The sequence below is a fragment of the Aegilops tauschii genome, chromosome 1 (genome assembly GCF_002575655.3).
Source record: "Aegilops tauschii subsp. strangulata cultivar AL8/78 chromosome 1, Aet v6.0, whole genome shotgun sequence".
Lineage (NCBI taxonomy): Eukaryota > Viridiplantae > Streptophyta > Magnoliopsida > Poales > Poaceae > Aegilops > Aegilops tauschii.
The window spans coordinates 461,198,556-461,217,402 of NC_053035.3; positions in this window are offsets into that span (position 1 = coordinate 461,198,556).

An 18,847-nucleotide genomic window follows, 5' to 3' on the forward strand; every position below is an offset into this window, starting at 1 on the left:
CCCAGCCAGCCCATCCGCGCCATCGCCCCCAACCTCCCGAAGGGAGCCCTGCTCCTGCACACCACCGACGCCGCCGTAGCCGCCGCGGACTCCTCCCCGCCTCGCCTTGCCCCTCCCGCAAGCCTCTCCGGCCCTCCCCTTTATAAGCCGAGCCCCGGGACCCCGACCCCCTTTTCTCTACTCCTCCCTAGCCGCCACACTCCGCCGCCGGAGTTGCGAGCTCCGCCGAGATCCGCCGCCGTTGCGCCTCGCTCCACCGCCGCCTACGCCCGACGCCAACACCCCCTTCGGACTCGCCTCGCTGAGCCGCTCCTCCCCATCTACTTCGCCGGCACCGCCGAGCCCTGGAGCCGCCGTCCCGTTCGAGCCGAGCCGCCGTCGCTGCCGTTTTCCTCGCCGCCGACATCGTCAGCCACCGCGGTAACCGCCACCTGCCCTCGTCCGTCCGATCTCGATCCAACGGTCCAGATCGAGGTGTTTTTTTTCTCTAAAACGTTTTGTTTTATTTAATGGACGTTCGCTGGTTTAGCCTCTGTAGTGAACGGTTTTCGTCGCGTAAGTTTCTGTAGCGAACGTTCGCTATTTAGTCTTTTTCTTTTATTTTAGTTTTCCGCCAGGGACCTATTTGTGATGATTTTATTTACAGTTTAGTCCCTGTTCTTCAAACGGTCACAACTTTTTGCTCGTTTGTCCAAATCCAACGAAACCGACGCCACGTCTTCGTTATGATCCCCTCTATCCAGTAATCCAACTCAAACATGTTTTTGAAAGTTTAAAATTTGAATTAGACCAGATTTGAATTCAAACTTCTTTTGTTCATAACTTGAGTTTCGTAACTCCGATTTAGTTGATTGTTTTTGCAAATCGAAGCTATTGACCTAAACTTTCTGATAAGGCCAAATTCACATAACTTTGGTACTGTTAGAAATTGTTTTATGTTGCAAGAGTTATTTGCTTGGTTTTGATGTTTTCCGAACTGTCTTCTTCGTTCTTCCCGATCTTTTGAGTGATTGCTTATGTGTGGTTACTATTGCTTGCCTACGATAGATTGACCGGAGTGTGACGAGTAGAAATTATCAAGGGTTTTGAGTGTGAATCATCTTCATCAACAGTACAGGCAAGTTCACACTTTGATCATACTTTTCATTACCCAGTTTTATTGCATTAGATCAATCCTCAAACAATTGCATGATTAGGATCTGATTAATATGTGGGTTTTGGGAAGTAGATGAGGTAGCACCTATTGCCCTGTTTATTATCAAACCTTTGGGAGTTACTTCTACGTTCGCTTATATTGCTATGCTATGCTTGTAGACGTGGATCGGGTTTGAGTGAATTTTCCATGACAGATGTGAGATTGTTAATTAATGGTTCAACTTAAGGTGGCTACTTTAATTTACATCTGGGTGGATTGAGGCACCTGGAGAACCCAGTGTTGCCTGTATTTTTGGATATCCCGGACTACCCGTGAGATCATCCTATGGACCGCCACCCAGGCTCAAAGGGATCATGAGATTATTCATGCTAGAATCTTCCGTGTGCAGCCACAAGCTATTATGGGCTCTAGCATAGTTGAGTAGGTTACATGACCTCTTGAAGAGGTGGGCTAGCAGATGTAGGGGAAAGTAGGTGTAACTGTCCACCCGGAGTAAAGAGTAGTGTTTCTGAAAGACTGTGTCTCGGTCATCCGTTTCTCAAACACCCTGTAGTGCGAGAAATCAAGCGGAGGCGATCGAGTCTTGTGGGGAAAAGGGTGCAAACCTCTCCAGAGTGTACAAACTAATCATGATTAGTCGTGTGCCCGGTTATGGACATCTTGAGTATCTAGTTCCTGGATTATCAAGTGTATCTCATCATGTTACTTTAATTTAAATTTGATTGGGTTTAATCATGTTCTTAATTGGGATTGAGTTGGAGGTACCTTCTCAATGTTTAACAACCACCATGATAGTAAATAAATATATTCCTTTGAAGTAGGGAAAAATTGGCTTTTCGCAAAAACCTTATAACCATAGAGCTTTTCCACCAGCCATATATGCATGTAGTGATAGCCTTTGTTCATCATTTCTCTATGGTGTGAATTTGCCAGTACATTCAGTGTACTGACCCTTTGTGGCTGCAACGTCTCATGTTGCAGGACTTCTTTCGACGAGTAAGTGATACGTTAAGGTTACGATTTTCTACACTCAACTTTGCTGTTGGTGTTGATGGGAATCCACAACCTTGTTATTACCGCTATTTGGATTGAGGTAATAGTATTTACGTTACTTTATACATGTGATTTACCTCTGTTATAAATCCTCGAGTACTGTGTGTGTCAGCATACCGATCCAAGGATGACACTTAAGCACAGAGACATGACCGTCTGAGGTCGGCTCGCTAAAATAGTCTCCATCATCCTTTCCTCACTTGGGACAATGCTCTAATAATGATGATCATCACACTTTTATTTACTTACAACTCATGAATTACAACTCAATACTTAGAACAAAATATGACTCTATGTGGATGCCTCCGGAGGTGTACCGGGATATGCAATGAATCAAGAGCGACATGTTGAAAGAATTATGAATGGTGGCTTTGCCACAAATACAATGTCAACTACATGATCTTGCAAAGCAATATGACAATGATGGAGCATGTCATAATAAACTGAACGGTGGAAAGTTGCATGGCAATATATCTCGGAATGGCTATGGAAATGCCATGATAGGTAGGTATGGTGGCTGTTTTGAGGAAGGTATATGGTGGGTGTATGATACCGGCGAAAAGTGCGCGGTATTAGAGAGGCTAGCAATGGTGGAAGGAAGAAAAGTGTGTATAATCCATGGACTCATCATTAGTCATAAAGAACTCATATACTTATTGCAAAAATCTACAAGTTATCAAAGCAAAGTATTACACGCATGCTCCTAGGGGGATAGATTGGTAGGAAAAGACCATCGCTCGTCCCCGACCGCCACTCATAAGGAAGACAATCAATAAATAAATCATGCTCCGACTTCATCACATAACGGTTCACCATACGTGCATGCTACAGGAATCACAAAATTTAACACAAGTATTTCTCAAATTCAAAACTACTCAACTAGCATGACTCTAATATCACCATCTCCATGTCTCAAAACAATTATCAAGCATATAACTTCTCATAGTATTCAACACACTTATAAGAAAAATTTCTTAATTGGATGCCTATTATAATTAAAGCAAATTACCATGCTGTTTTGTAGGACTCTCAAAATAATCTAAGTGAAGCATGAGAGAACAATAGTTTCTATAAAACAAAACCACCACCGTGCTCTAAAAGATATAAGCGAAGCACTGGAGCAAAAACTATATAACTCAAAAGATAAAAGTGAAGCACATAGAGTATTCTAATAATTTCCAAATCATGTGTGTCTCAAAGGTGTGTACAGCAAGGAGTATTGTGGAAAACTAACAAATAAAGACTCAAATAATACAAGACGCTCCAAGCAAAACACATATCACGTGGTGAATAAAAATATAGCTCCAAGTAAAGTTACCGATGGAAGTAGACGAAAGAGGGGATGCTTTCCGGGGCATCCCCAAGCTTTGGCTTTTAGGTGTCCTTAGATTATCTTGGGGGTGCCATGGGAATCCCCAAGCTTAGGCTCTGGCCACTCCTTGTTCCATAATGCATCAAATCTTTCACCCAAAACTTGAAAACTTCACAACACAAAACTTAACAGAAAATCTCGTGAGCTCCGTTAGCGAAAGAAAGCAAAAGACCACTTCAAGGTACTGTAATGAAATCATTCTTTATTTATATTGGTGTTGAACCTACTGTATTACAACTTATCTATGGTTTATAAACTATTTTACTGGCCATAGATTCATCAAAATAAGCAAACAACACACGAAAAACAGAATCTGTCAAAAACAGAACAGTCTATAGTAATCTGTAACTAACGCAAACTTCTGGAACACAAAAAATTCAGCCAAAATAGGACGACCTATACAATTTGTTTATTGATCAGCAGCAATCGGAATCAACATTTTATCACGTTCTGGTGATTTTTAACAATTATATTCCTGAACAGAAAGTTTCTGGAATTTTCAGCAAGATCAAATAACTATCATCCAAGAAGATCCTATAGGTTAAACTTGGCACAAACACTAATTAAAACATAAAAAGACATCTAACCAGAGGCTAGATCAAAGATTTATTCCTAAACAGAAGCAAAAAGCAAAAAAACTAAAAATAAAATTGGGTTGCCTCCCAACAAGCGCTATCGTTTAACGCCCCTAGCTAGGCATGGTTTTTTAATGATGCTCACAGGAAAGACAAGAATTGAAGCGCAAAGAGAGGATCATACAACACGCGACAAACACATCTAAGTCTAAAATACTTCCTATGCATAGGAATTTTATAGGAAAACAAATTATCATAGCAAGCATAAATTAGCATATGCAAGGAAGAACAAAGATACGATAACAATCTCAACATGACGAGAGGTAATTTAGTAAGATAAAAATTTCTACAACCATATTTTCCTCTATCATAATAATTACATGTGGGATCATAAGCAAATTCAACAAAATAGCTATCACATAAAATATTTTCAACACGATCCACATGCATGCAAAGTTGACACTCTTCCAAAATAGTGGGATTAACATTAACTGAAGTTAAGACCTCTCCAAACCCACTTTTATCAAAAACTTCATAAGATTGAATATTCTCCAAATATGTGGGATCTAAAGTTGACACTCTTCCAAACCCACTTTCAATATTATTCCAAACAATATTATCAATCTCATATTCATCATGGGGATTAAATAAATTTTCAAGATCATAAGAAAAATCACCCCAATCATGATCATTGCAACAAATAGTGGACATAGCAAAACTAGCATCCCCAAGCTTAGGGTTTTGCGTATTATTAGCACAATTGACATCAAGAGAATTTATAGTAAAATCATTGCAATCATGCTTTTAATCGAAGGAACTATCAAGCATGGGTGCAATAGCAACGATCTCATTTTTAACATAAGGAACTATAGCAAATTCGTCTTCATAAATATTGGCATCATGGCCACAAGAATAGCAAGCATCATGTTCATCAAGGGATATTTCAACCAAATCATCGGAATCATCATTATCTACAGATTCATGAATATCATTATTTCCATCCAAAGCAACGGTCATTCTTTCAATAAATTCTTGGGCATAGACATTATGAGCAAAGTTTTCGTTGCAATATTTAAGTATGACGGAATTTTCAGATTTGTTGAGAGTAAAACATACTTTTCAATCAAAGAAGCAACTTCATGAACACCCTTAAAAATGACAAATTCTTCAATTTGTTCGATATCATAGTAACTATAAACACCCTTTGCATAAGAAGATAAGATTTCATTATCATTGAACTCACATAGGTAGGGAAGGTGTTTTTTATGGTTCTTAGAGCAACAAGTATAATTACAAATTTCACAAAGATTCCAAGCATAGCATAGCAAACTATTTATATGATACCATAAGAGCTTCCCTTTTTCAGACAAACGATGACGCACAAAATGAGCATGCCCATCTAAAGATTTCCCATCAACTAGGCTAGTTGGGGTTTCAGCACGAGCGCATAAGGATCGAAGATGATCCAAGTAGAACACTTTAAGTGGATCCATATCAATAGATTTTCAGCAAGCGAAGATGCAAGCATATAGAAGGCACATGGCAACACGAGCAAACAAAAGGATGAACGGAAAAGAGAGGGCGAATAAAACAGCAAGGGTGAAGTGGGGGAGAGGAAAACGAGAGGCAAATGGCAAAGAATGTAATGCGTGAGATAAGGGTTTGTGATGGGTACTTGGTATGTTGACTTTTGCGTAGACTCCCCGGCAACGGCACCAGAAATCCTTCTTGCTACCACTTGAGCACTGTGTTGGTTTTCCCTTGAAGAGGAAAGAGTGATGCAGCAAAGTAGCGTAAGTATTTCCCTTAGTTTTTGAGAACCAAGGTATCAATCCAGTAGGAGGCCACACACGAGTCCCTCGCACCTACACAAATAAATAAATCCTCGCAACCAACGCGATAAGGGGTTGTCAATCCCTACACGGTCACTTACGAGATTGAGATCTGATAGATATGATAAGATAATTTTTTTGGTATTTTTATGATAAAGATGCAAAGTAAAATAAAAGCAAAATAAAAATGGCGCCAGAAATAGCTCATTGTCGGGAGATTAATATGATGGAAAATAGACCCGGGGGCCATAGGTTTCACTAGTGGCTTCTCTCAAGAGCATAAATATTACGGTGGGTGAACAAATTACTGTTGAGCAATTGACAGAATTGAGCATAGTTATGAGATATCTAGGTATGATCATGTATATAGGCATCACGTCCGAGACAAGTAGACCGACTCCTGCCTGCATCTACTACTATTACTCCACACATCGACCGCTTCCAGCATGCATCTAGCGTATTAAGTTCATAAGAATAGAGTAACGCTTTAAGCAAGATGACATGGTGTAGAGGGATAAATTCATGCAATATGATATAAACCCCATCTTGTTATCCTCGATGGAAACAATACAATACGTGCCTTGCTGCCCCTACTACCACTGGGAAAGGACACCGCAAGATTGAACCCAAAGCTAAGCACTTCTCCCATTGCAAGAAAGATCAATCTAGTAGGCCAAACCAAACTGATAATTCAAAGAGACTTGCAAAGATAACCAATCATACATAAAAGAATCCAGAGAAGATTCAAATATTGTTCATAGATAAACTTGATCATAAACCCACAATTCATCGGTCTCAACAAACACACCGCAAAACAAGATTACATCGAATAGATCTCCACGAGAGAGGGGGAGAACATTGTATTGAGATCCAAAAAGAGAGAAGAAGCCATCTAGCTAATAACTATGGACCCGAAGGTCTGATTTAAACTACTCAGACATCATCGGAGAGGCTATGGTGTTGATGTAGAAGCCCTCTGTGATCGGTGCCCCCTCCGGCGGAGCTCCGGAAAAGGCCCCAAGATGGGATCTCATGGGTACAGAAGGTTGCGGCGGTGGAATTAGGTTTTTGGCTCCGTATCTGGTAGTTTGGGTGTACGTAGGTATATATAGGAGAAAGTACGTCGGTGGAGCAACATGGGGCCCACGAGGGTGGAGGGTGTGCCCAGGGGGGGTAGGCATGCCCCCTACCTCGTGGCTTCCTGGTAATTTTCTTGACGTATGGTCCAAGTCATCTGGATCACGTTCGTTCCGAAAATCACGTTCCCGAAGGTTTCATTCCATTTGGACTCCGTTTGATATTCCTTTTCTGCGAAACTCTGAAATAGGCAAAAACAACAATTCTGGGTTGGGCCTCCGATTAATAGGTTAGTCGCAAAAATAATATAAAAGTGTATAATAAAGCCCAGTAATGTCCAAACAGAATATAATATAGCATGGAGCAATCAAAAATTATAGATACATTGGAGACGTATTAGTTGTCATTTGATTAATGGGATCACATCATTAGAGAATGATGTGATTGACTTGACCCATTCTTTTAGCTTAGCACTTGATCGTTTAGTATATTGCTATTGCTTTCTTCATGACTTATACATGTTCCTATGACTATGAGATTATGCAACTCCCGAATACCGGAGGAACACTTTGTGTGCTATCAAACGTCACAACGTAACTGGGTGATTATAATGATGCTCTACATGTGTCTCCGATGGTGTTCGTTGAGTTGGCATAGATCGAGATTAGGATTTGTGACTCCGATTGTCGGAGAGGTATCTCTGGGCCCTCTCGGTAATGCACATCATTATAAGCCTTGCAAGCAATGTAACTAATGAGTTAGTTGCGGCATGATGCATTACGGAACGAGTAAAGAGACTTGCCGGTAACGAGATTGAACCAGGTATTGAGATACCGACGATCGAATCTCGGGCAAGTAACATACCGATGACAAAGGGAACAACGTATGTTGTTATGTGGTTTGACCGTTAAAGATCTTAATAGAATATGTGGGGGCCAATATGAACATCCAGGTTCTGCTATTGCTTATTGATTGGAGACGTGTCTCGGTCATGTCTACATAGTTCTCGAACCGGTAGGGTCCACACGCTTAAAGTTCTGTGACGATCGGTATTATGAGTTTATGTGTTTTGATGTACCGAAGGTAGTTTGGAGTCCCGGATATGATCACGGACATGACGAGGAGTCTCGAAATGGTCGAGACATAAAGATCGATATATTGGACGACTTTGTTTGGACTCCGGAATGGTTCCAGTTAAGTTCGGGCAATTACCGGAGTACCGGGGGGTTACCGGGACCCCCCGGGGAGTATATGAGACCTAATGGGATTTAGTGGAGAGAGAGGGGCGGCCAGGGCAGGCTGCGCCCCCCTCCCCCTTGGGTCCGAATTGGACTAGGGAAGGGGGGCGGCGCCCCCCTTTCCTTCTCCCACTCTCCTTCTTCCTTCTCTCCTACTCCAACTAGGGAAGGGGGGGGGAATCCTACTCCCGGGAGTAGGACTCCTCCCAGGGCGCGCCATGAGAGGGCCGACTGTAAGTGTATCTAGTGCCCCTTAGTGATTTTGGTGTATTGAAGACTTATAGGTTAAGGGACTAATGTGTGTATGAGTGTACACAGGCCTATAAGTCTATGAGGAGTTTGATATTTACAGAAAAAGTCGACCCCTAAAAATGAAGTTTTTCGACTGAAGACTTTTTGAAGACTTTGAAAGTGAAGAAATTGGTGTGACCTTGAAGACTAGGTATCCATTCGAGGAACATCAAGCGTGAACACTTTTGTTTTCGTAGTTTCATTTTCTCTTTCTTGAGTCATAGGAAACACCGTACTGTTAAAGGGGGTCGAGGAAATACTAAGGAAAAATTTCCAAGTGATGCTCAACTCAAAATCCTACACCTACCAATCCCTTCGAGTGAAGCCATTGGAAATCTCATACAGTTCAGTCATATTCTTCAGCGATAGAGGCGAAGTTCTTTTGGTCTCTGAGGATTTTGTTCTGACTGGGAGTTAGGAATTCGCTAGTGCGGATTGCCTACACTGTGAGGAACATGATAGCCCTGAGAAATTTGATACTCAAATTTCCGACCGTTACTGTGCCTTGTGCCAGCTGTCCCAAAATATCTACCCACCTAATGGTCATATCATTGAAGGGCATTTATGTCTTATCATGTCGGACTGCTCCCTAGGCAATAAATAGCCCCCCTACAACCACTAGCTGGTTGGCTGCTCCGAGAGAAACTGACACTTGTTATTTGAGAGCATCCCATCCTCCGAGGACTTTGAGCGAAAATCATCAAGTGAGGAAAACCCAAACCCAAACACCTACAAACCCAAAGTGATTGAGCATCACTGAAGAGATTGATCCTGCGTGGATCCGACGCTTGTTACCTTTGAAGACTGTGCTTCTTCCAGACGGTTAGGCGTCATGGTCTAGAGCATCCAAGGGGAATTGTGGATCGCCAAGTGACCGAGTTTGTGAAGGTTTGGAAGTTACCTGAAGACTTACCACGAGTGATTGGGCGAGGTCTGTGTGACCTTAGCTCAAGGAGAATACGATGAGGACTTTGTGTCCGGGACTGTGTGTCCTCAGGTTTAAATACCTAGCCGCTCCAACCAGACGTACAACTGAGCCAACAGTTGGAACTGGTCTACCAAATCATTGTCTTCACCAAGCTCACTGGTTCTATTTCCTCAACTCTTTCATTTCCTCAAAACTGTGTTGTGCACTTGTTCATATATGTGTTTGAAGACTTTGACTGAAGACTTTCTCAATTTCCTCAGTTCAGTTTCTTCAGTCTGTTTGTCGTCATCCTGCGTTATCCTGTGTTTACGCTTTCTGTACTCTGTGCTTGTCTTCATTTCATTATGATGACCATGCTTGTGTTTTGTTATGTTTACTTTTGAGTACTTATTCCGCTGCAAGTAGTTCTTCGCTAAGGAATTTCCTCACCCGCAAATTCCTTAGTGAAGAATTCATAAAAATCGCCTATTCACCCCCCTCTAGTCGATATAACGCACTTTCAATTGGTATCAGAGCAAGGTACTCCCTTGTTCTGTGTGATTTTGGTTTAACCGCCTGGAGTTTTAGTTATGTCGACCGCAGGTATGATCAAGGTCTCTGCTGGGTGTCCTACCTTCGATGGGACGGACTACCCCTACTGGAAGAATAAGATGTGAATGCATCTTGAGGCAATTGCTAACGATCTCTGGTATGTTGTGGAAAATGGTGTTCCCTCAGACACACCTTCTCTGAATGCTGCTGATGTGAAGAGATTCAAGCAACTCGATTCTCAAGCAAAGAATATCATATGTGGCCATCTAAGCAAAGGACAGTATGGTAGAGTGAGTGCTTTGGAAACTGCTAAGCTTATCTGGGATAGGCTGTCCAAAGTCAATGAAGGAGTCTCAATACAGCGTGACTCTCGAGTTGACGTTCTTCGCAATCTCTTCAACCGCTTCAAAAGACTCGACAATGAAAATGTTCAACAAACCTTCGATCGCCTCACTGACATCTCAAATGAGCTTCAAGCACTTGGTGCCACTGACATCACCGACCATGAGGTGGTGAAGAAATTGCTGAGATCGCTTGATTCCTCATTTGATACTCTGGCACTGATGATACAAGAACGTGCTGATTACAAGTCACTTGATCCCGCTGATATCCTCGAGAGGCTAAATACTCATGAGTTCCAGCTTGCTGAGAAGAGAGATCTCTATGGTTCGAGCTATGGCAGATCACGTGCCCTGAAGGCCAAGGTCGTCTCTGAATCTGAAGGTGAAGATTTTGGTAGTAGCCCTGGTGATCCTGAAGAACTGAGCCAGGAGCTAGCACTACTCGTGAAGAAATTCCAAAGGTTCTCAAGACGTGGTCGCTTTGGAAAATCCTCAAGGTGCAATGATTCCTCATCCAGTGACTACAAGAAGAGGCTATGCCACAAATGCAAGAATCCTGGTCACTACATTCAAGATTGTCCTCAGTGGGAAAATGAATCAAAGAAGAAGAAATACAAGGATTACAGTTCTGATGACGTGAAGAAGAAGAAGAAATCTTCAAAGTCTTCATCATCAAAATCTTCAAAGTCTTCATCTCACAAGAAGAGCAGCTCCAAGAAGGCTCGGGCATTCATTGGCAAGGAAATGGACTCTAAGGCTGAATCTGAGGAACATGAGGAGGAAGAGGCATCTGAGGAGTCCGAGTCCGGCGTGGCGAGTCTGGCTCTCGCTACTGCATTCGCCAGCAAGTCCACCTTCAACTTTGAAGAAAATGTCTTCACCAACAAGGCTGATGAAGACAATGATGACTACGCTCCCACCTATTGCTTCATGGCAAAGGGTGCCAAGGTACTCAAATACCCCTCCTCTGAATCAAGTGAGAATGAATCTGATGAAAACCTCAAGCCAGCTACTCTAAACTTGCTAAGATTGCTGTGAAACAACAAAAGGCTTTTGAAAAGGTTCAAAACATGCTAGACAAAAGTGATGATATGTTGGGTGAAGAAATGGATCGCACTAAAACCTTGACTGAAAATCTTCAGAGACGTCAGTCTAGGTTTGACAACCTTCAAGGTCATCATAACACCCTCCTATCTGATCATGAGAAGCTTTCTTATGAATTTCTTCAAAGAAAGCAAGATCTTGAAAAGCTAAGAGTGAGTTATGAAGATCTTCAGAAGGAGCGCGATTCATTACTTGCTCAACAAATCAGCGCTGCTCAGGAAGAATTTGTTCCTCCATGTTTGAAGTGCATTGAACGTGAATCTGCTAATTCTTCACCTGAATGTTCAAATGCTTCTAAAGCTACAAATTCTTCACCTGTCTCTGCTATCACTAATTTCTCATCTGAGGACATTGCTAGTATCACTGATGATGCAACACTGAAGGAATTGTATACGACAGGCATGTACAAAAGCCTCAAAGGGCATCAGACTCTTTGTGATGTGCTTGAAAAGTAGATCCTCAACAGGAACCCTAGGAAAGCGGGTATTGCCTTTGAGAGGAAAATCAATGCTGATGGAACATATTGGAAGCCTGAGCAGTACCCCAAAACCTCATGGGTTGCTGCAAAGGGACCTCGAGTAGATCCATCTAATCTATCTGGCTTTACATGTGAATCTCCTCATTCTTCTGATGAGTCATTTGACTCCAACTATAAACTGTCCAAAAATCAGAATGGTGAAGTATTTGCTAGATATGTTGGCACTAATTGTAGGAACGGTTCCCCTATGATGAAAATCTGGGTTCCCAAAAGATGCCTTGAACATCTTCTGGTGAATGTCATCATGACACCACCAGTGAAGAATAGGAACCCCAGATCAAATTCTTCATATGGATCCAAGTCCTCATACGGACCAAATTCCTCATGTGGATCAAATTCCACAAAAGGATCAAAGTCCTCATATGAACATCATCGTGCTAACACCTTTGTTTCGCAGGGAAGAGTTAAGGGCTATGAATATGTGCATTATTCTTCAAACCATTATGTTCATAAGTCCTCGAAGAATTTCTCTGCTTATTCATATTCTTATCCTAACTCCTCTTATGTGAAACGAAATGGACTGGCTTCTATGCCACCTTTCTCGTATGGAGTTCACAGAGTGATGAACTCTTTGCCACCCCTTCAGATGTGGGTGGTGAAGAAAAAGAACTAATTTCTTCTGCAGGGTCAGGTCTCCAGACGTGCGTAAACGTCTGAAGAATTTGCTGGAGACCTGAGATTGCCTGAAAGGATGCAGGCTAATCATGAAGAAATGAACCCTCATTTCTCACGTCCTCATTCTGTTTTATCTGTTCTATTGGTTGATGAAATTGATCTGATGAATTGATGTCATATTCTTCACTAATGAAGTATATGAGTTCGTAAGTTGCATTAATTCATCTGCAGGATGATCAACCCAAAGCCAATGAGTGGGTCCTCGATAGTGGATGTACAAATCACATGACTGGTGACAAGAATCTATTGATGGATGTTCCCTTATCTCCATCACATTTGAAGAATATCATCTTCGCTGACAAAGGCAAAAGTCAGGTATTGGGTCTAGGTAAGGTTGCGATCTCAAAGGATCGACACATGGGCAAAGTCATGTTTGTCGACTCCTTAGGATACAAGCTCATGTCTGTCTCAATGCTTTGTGAACTTGATATGGTTGTTGTCTTTGGCAAGTATCGTTGTGTTGTGATCATGGAAGATGACAATTCCAAAGTCTTCGAAGGCTTTAGGAGAGGAGACTTGTATATTGTTGATTTCTCTATAGGACCTCAACCAGCTGTATGCCTACTTGCAAAAGCTTCAGAAGGCTGGCTATGGCATCGACGACTTGGTCATGCTGGCATGAGGAATCTGAACACACTCGCGAAGAAGAAGCATGTCATTGGCATTGAGAATGTCAAATTCCTCAAAGATCACTTATGCGGAGCCTGTGAAGCTGGAAAGATGACCAAGGCCAAGCATCCCGCAAAGACAATCATGACTACCACTCGACCATTTGAATTGCTTCACATGGATCTCTTTGTTCCTAATCATTATTCTGCAGTCTCAAATGATGCATCTCTATATGGCTTTGTTATTGTTGATGATTACTCTTGTTACACATGGGTGCATATTGTCACTTACAAACATGAGGTGCAGGAAGTCTTCAAACGATTTTCTTCAAGGGTTTCAACCAACTTTGGTGTGAAGATCAAGCACATCAGAAGTGACAATGGAACGGAAGTCAAGAATTCTGGTCTTGATGACTATCTTGATGAACTCGGTATCACTCATGAGTTACCTGCTCCTTATACTCCTCAGCAAAATGGCGTCGTGGAGCGCAAGAACAGGACACTTGCTGAGATGGCTCACACTATGCTTGATGAATACAAGACGCCTCGTCGTTTCTGGATTGATGCAATTGATAATGCGTGCCACATCATCAACAGGGTATATCTTCACAAATTCTTCAAGAAGACTGCTTATGAACTCCTCACTGACAAGAAACCCAATGTGAGTTATTTCAAAGTCTTCGGTGCTAAATGTTGGATTAGAGATCCTCATCACAACTCAAAATTTGCACCGAAAGCACATGAAGGTTTTATGCTTGGTTACGGAAAGGACTCGCACACCTACAGAGTCTTCAACAACATTCTTCACAAAGTTGTTGAAACCGTAGATGTGTGGTTTGATGAAACTAATGGCTCGCAAAGAGAGCACCTACCTTCTGTGATAGTTGAACCAGCACCTGAGGAAACTATCAAGTTCAAGGCTACTGAGGATGTCATTCCTACCGAAGAATCTGCTGAAGAATTCATTCCAGAACGTGACATCATACTGATGCACCTGAAGAAACTGGTGCTGAAGAAAATGGTGCTGAAGAAAATGGTGCTGAAGAAAATGCTGATCAAATTCCTCGAGGACAACCAGCTCATCCTCGCATTGCAAACGAAGTGCAGATTGAGAAAATCATCGACGACATCAACATTCCAGGTCCTCTCACACACTCAAAAGCCTCACATTTGTCTAACTTTTGTGGGCACTTTGCTTTCATCTCCATCACAGAGCCCACTAAGGTAGATGAAGCATTTCTGGAGCCTGAGTGGATTCAAGCTATGCAAGAAGAATTACATCAGTTCAAGCTCAACAACGTCTGGGAACTCGTCAAACGTCCAGATCCTCGCAAGCACAATATCATTGGCACAAAGTGGATCTACCGCAACAAGCAAGATGAAAATGGCCTTGTGGTGAGGAATAATGCATGGCTTGTAGCTCAAGGCTACACACAGGTTGAAGGAATTGATTTCGATGAAACTTTTGCACCTGTTGCTAGACTTGAGGCTATTCGCATACTACTCGCTTATGCTAACCATCATGATATCACTTTATATAAAATGGATGTGAAAAGTGCATTCCTCTATGGTAAGCTTGAGGAAGAAGTATATGTTGCTCAACCCCTAGGTTTTGAAGATCCAAAGCATGCTGACAAAGTCTTCAGACTCAATAAGGCCCTCTATGGCCTCAAGTAGGCCCCTCAGGCGTGGTATGATACTTTGAAGGAATTCCTCATGAAGAAAGGCTTCAAACCCGGTTCACTTGACCCTACTCTTTTCACTAAATCTTATGATGGTGAATTGTTTGTGTGCCAAATTTAAGTTGATAATATTATCTTTGGCTGTACTGACCAACGTTACAGTGATGAATTTGCCTATATGATGAGTGAAGAATATCAAATGCCTATGATGTGAGAATTGAAATTCTTCTTAGGTCTTCAAATTCGTCAACAGCGCAATGGCATATTCATATCTCAGGAGAAATACCTCAAGGATGTATTGAGTAAATTCGGCATGCAATATTGCAAAGGCGTCAAAATTCCTATGCCCACAAATGGCCATCTATGCACTGATGAAAATGGTATTAACTTCGATCAAAAGGTATACCGCTCCATGATTGGTTCTTTATTGTACTTATGTGCATCTAGGCTAGATATTATGCTTAGTGTTTGCATGTGTGCCCGATTTCAAGCTACACCGAAGGAATCACACCATAAGGCTATGAAGCATATTCTTCGATATCTAGCTCACACACCAACACTTGGATTATGGTACCCCAAGGGCTCGGTTTTTGATCTCATTGGATATTCAGACTCTGAATATGCTGGTGATCGTGTGGACCACAAGTCAACATCTGGCACATGCCATTTCCTCGGACGATCTTTGGTCTGTTGGTCCTCGAAGAAACAGAACTGCGTATCACTGTCTACTGCTGAAGCTGAGTACATTGCTGCTAGTTCTTGCTGTGCTCAATTGCTGTGGATGAAGCAAACTCTCAAGGACTACGGCGTCAACATGAAGAATGTGCCTCTCTACTGTGACAATGAGAGTGCAATCAAGATTGCTCACAACCCAGTTCTGCACTCGAAGACTAAGCACATTCAAATTCGTCATCATTTTCTTCGTGATCATGTGTGGAAGGGCGACATCTCTATTGAGCATGTACGGACTGAAGACCAGCTAGCCGATATCTTCACTAAGCCCTTGGATGAGAAGAGATTTAGCAAGTTGAGGTGTGAGCTAAATATCCTAGAATCTTCGAATGTTCTTTGAAAAGGACACTCATCCTAACACTTATGCAAAATTGATGACTTAGATGTGCAACACATGAAGAAACGATTTTCTTCAATCAATGAAGACTAACACTCTATGTGTGAAGAAATAAACGAAGAATTTGATTCTCAGAGTGGTGTCTAAAATCATCATTTTTATACGGTGGGTCACACCACCACCAAAAGTTGAAAATCTTCAATTTGAGTTTTTCCTCAGTTTTGAAATTCCTCAGTTGTTCATTTTCTTCAACTTTGCATCGTCTTCACTTTTTCTGTCGTTTTTCTTCATTGGCTATGTTTATAATATATGAGTTTATGTCCTCTACATCATTCACTTATTGCTATTTCTTCAAGTTGCTTTTTCTGCTAAGTGAATGTGATCGGACCCTTCTCCCTCTATGCTATTCTCAACCCAATCTATTCACAAATTCTTCATGTGCGTTCTATTTGAAACTCGTTCAAAATCTTCAATGTGTCCTTGTCAGCTGAAGAATTTGCAAACGGAACGTTTAACTTATCTTATCTAAATTTTCGGCTTTGCCGCTCAAATCGTTCCACATTCCACGATAGCACTTATCTATTCACCCACGATCTCACACGATCGCCACCTCTCAGTACGTGGGTGACACATGTCAAGCGAATGAGAAAGGTCAGGGGCACATTCGTCCAATTTCTTCGGGGGAACAGTTTTTCACCGTGGCTATAAATACCCCTCCCCTTCCTCACTTCTCTTTTACTCCGCTCGACCTCACTTCAGCTCGAGCTTCTCAAACCCTAGCGCCGCTGCTACTTCATCATCGCCAGTGAGGAAGAGCTTCACTGCCTCGACCTCGTCGCCGTCGTACTTGCGCCGGCTGCAGATTTCTTCACTCCGCCGCCGCCGTAGCTGTCTTCCTCAGCCGAGTTAGGGCGTGGAAGATCTCAACTGACGAACTTCACATCTACACTTCCCAGTTCGTCGTGTTCTTCGTCCAGGGTAATTTAAAGTTACTTTTACTGCCCTCTTTGATTCAAATGATTTCTACAAAATCTTCAAAGGTGTTTTTCTTCAAACCCTCACACACTAAAACACCTCACATGTCATCTGTTCTTGATTCGTTTCTCTAAGCAATACTGTTCTTCATGATTCTTTTTTTGATCTGTACAACTCTGGAACCTAAGACAAAGAACGCTTGGTGAAATTCTTCAAGACTCATCTGGTCAAATTCCTCAAACTTGTTCCTTTTTGCAAAACCTTCTGAGAACGCATATGACCTCTCCAAATTCCTCGCAACTATACTCTGTTCACATGTACTCATGTCCGCTGCTGAATCACTAGGTTCTCATCAACTTAACTCATTTGCAGCGTCCTCGAAGAAAAATTGCACACATCTTCAGAAAATTCAGTTGCTCATATTCCTCAGCTGAAGAAAATGGCTGATGGAAAGAAGCCACAGAAAGGAGGAAAGAGGACTGCGGTCAATACTGCCTTTGAGATCCCTGATGACATATACAAGGAGTATTGCACTCCTGATGAGGCCAAGTTTGGCAAGGAGGACAAAAATCAGTGCAAGGTGCGCATCCAAAGAATAGAGAGGAGATGGGCAAGGGAGTGGAGGGAGTACATGTATGTTACTCCCAAGTATATGAAGAAATTCGCTCTAAATCCTCCATGCCCAATACCTCCGTTCGCACTTGGACAAGTAGCACATCCCACCAACCTCAAGCGCGGTGAGGACTATCCTGACGAATGGGCCAAGCGCCAGGCCAAACTGGCCAAACAGGAAAGAGAAGCAGTTAGGAAATTTAATGAAGACTCTGCTGCTGCTGCTGCCACTGCTGAGGCCTCTGCAAGCAAGCCGAAGAAGGCCATGGCAAAGAAGCCTGCTCATAAGCCAAGTGCTTCACCCTCAATGCCCTCACGACCAAATTCCTCAGCAATGCCCTCACGGCCAGATTCTTCAAAGCCCTCATGACCAACTCCTCAAACTGCTCCCGCTCCTCTGCCAAAGTCCTCAGCTGCTCCGTCCAAATCCTCAGCACCTGTGCATCTCGCCACATGCCAAAGGACAACAGGCATCTCTATTGCCTCAGGAGCTTCTGCTAGTTCCTCAACTACAGCAAATTCTTCAACTGGACCCTCTCTACTGGAGACAAAGGCCACTGCTGGACGAGGCTCTCGCCAAAGTCCTCACAAGAAGCAGGTCCCTTTCCAAGTGCCGTCTGATGAAGACGAAGCTGATGATGAGGAACTTGCCGAAATCATCAGAGACAGGCAGCTCAAGGCCGCTAGAGCCAAAGGCACAAATGTGCCTCTTCTTTTGGATCCCAAGTTGATCCTTGATTACATTGATCTCTGGCACAAGGATCCAAATAGTCCTATGCCTGATTTCAAACTGACTCCTGGTCAAAGTCATATGCTGACTGCCTTCATCCAAGAAGAAAAATGGAAATTTGAAAAGGCCAGGCAGATCAAGAAAGCGCAGTACATGAAAGAGCGCTTCCTGAAGAAAAACGTTGTCTCTATGACAACTAAAGAACTTGTCACTATTCAATCTGAGATCAAGAAACTCAGTGATGAATTTGACATATACCGTGCTGACTGGCTTGGAGCCAAAGTCAGGTTTGTGCATTTGACTAGAAAGTTCACTTCCAATGTTGCAGCCCCAACGCAGCAATAAAATCCTCAGGCTGAAGCATCTGCTCAGCCGACTGAAGAAAATGCCAGCACCGCTGATGATAATCAGGCTGCTAAAGAAACTCAAAGTACTAGGGTTGATGACTGCATTCCAGCCG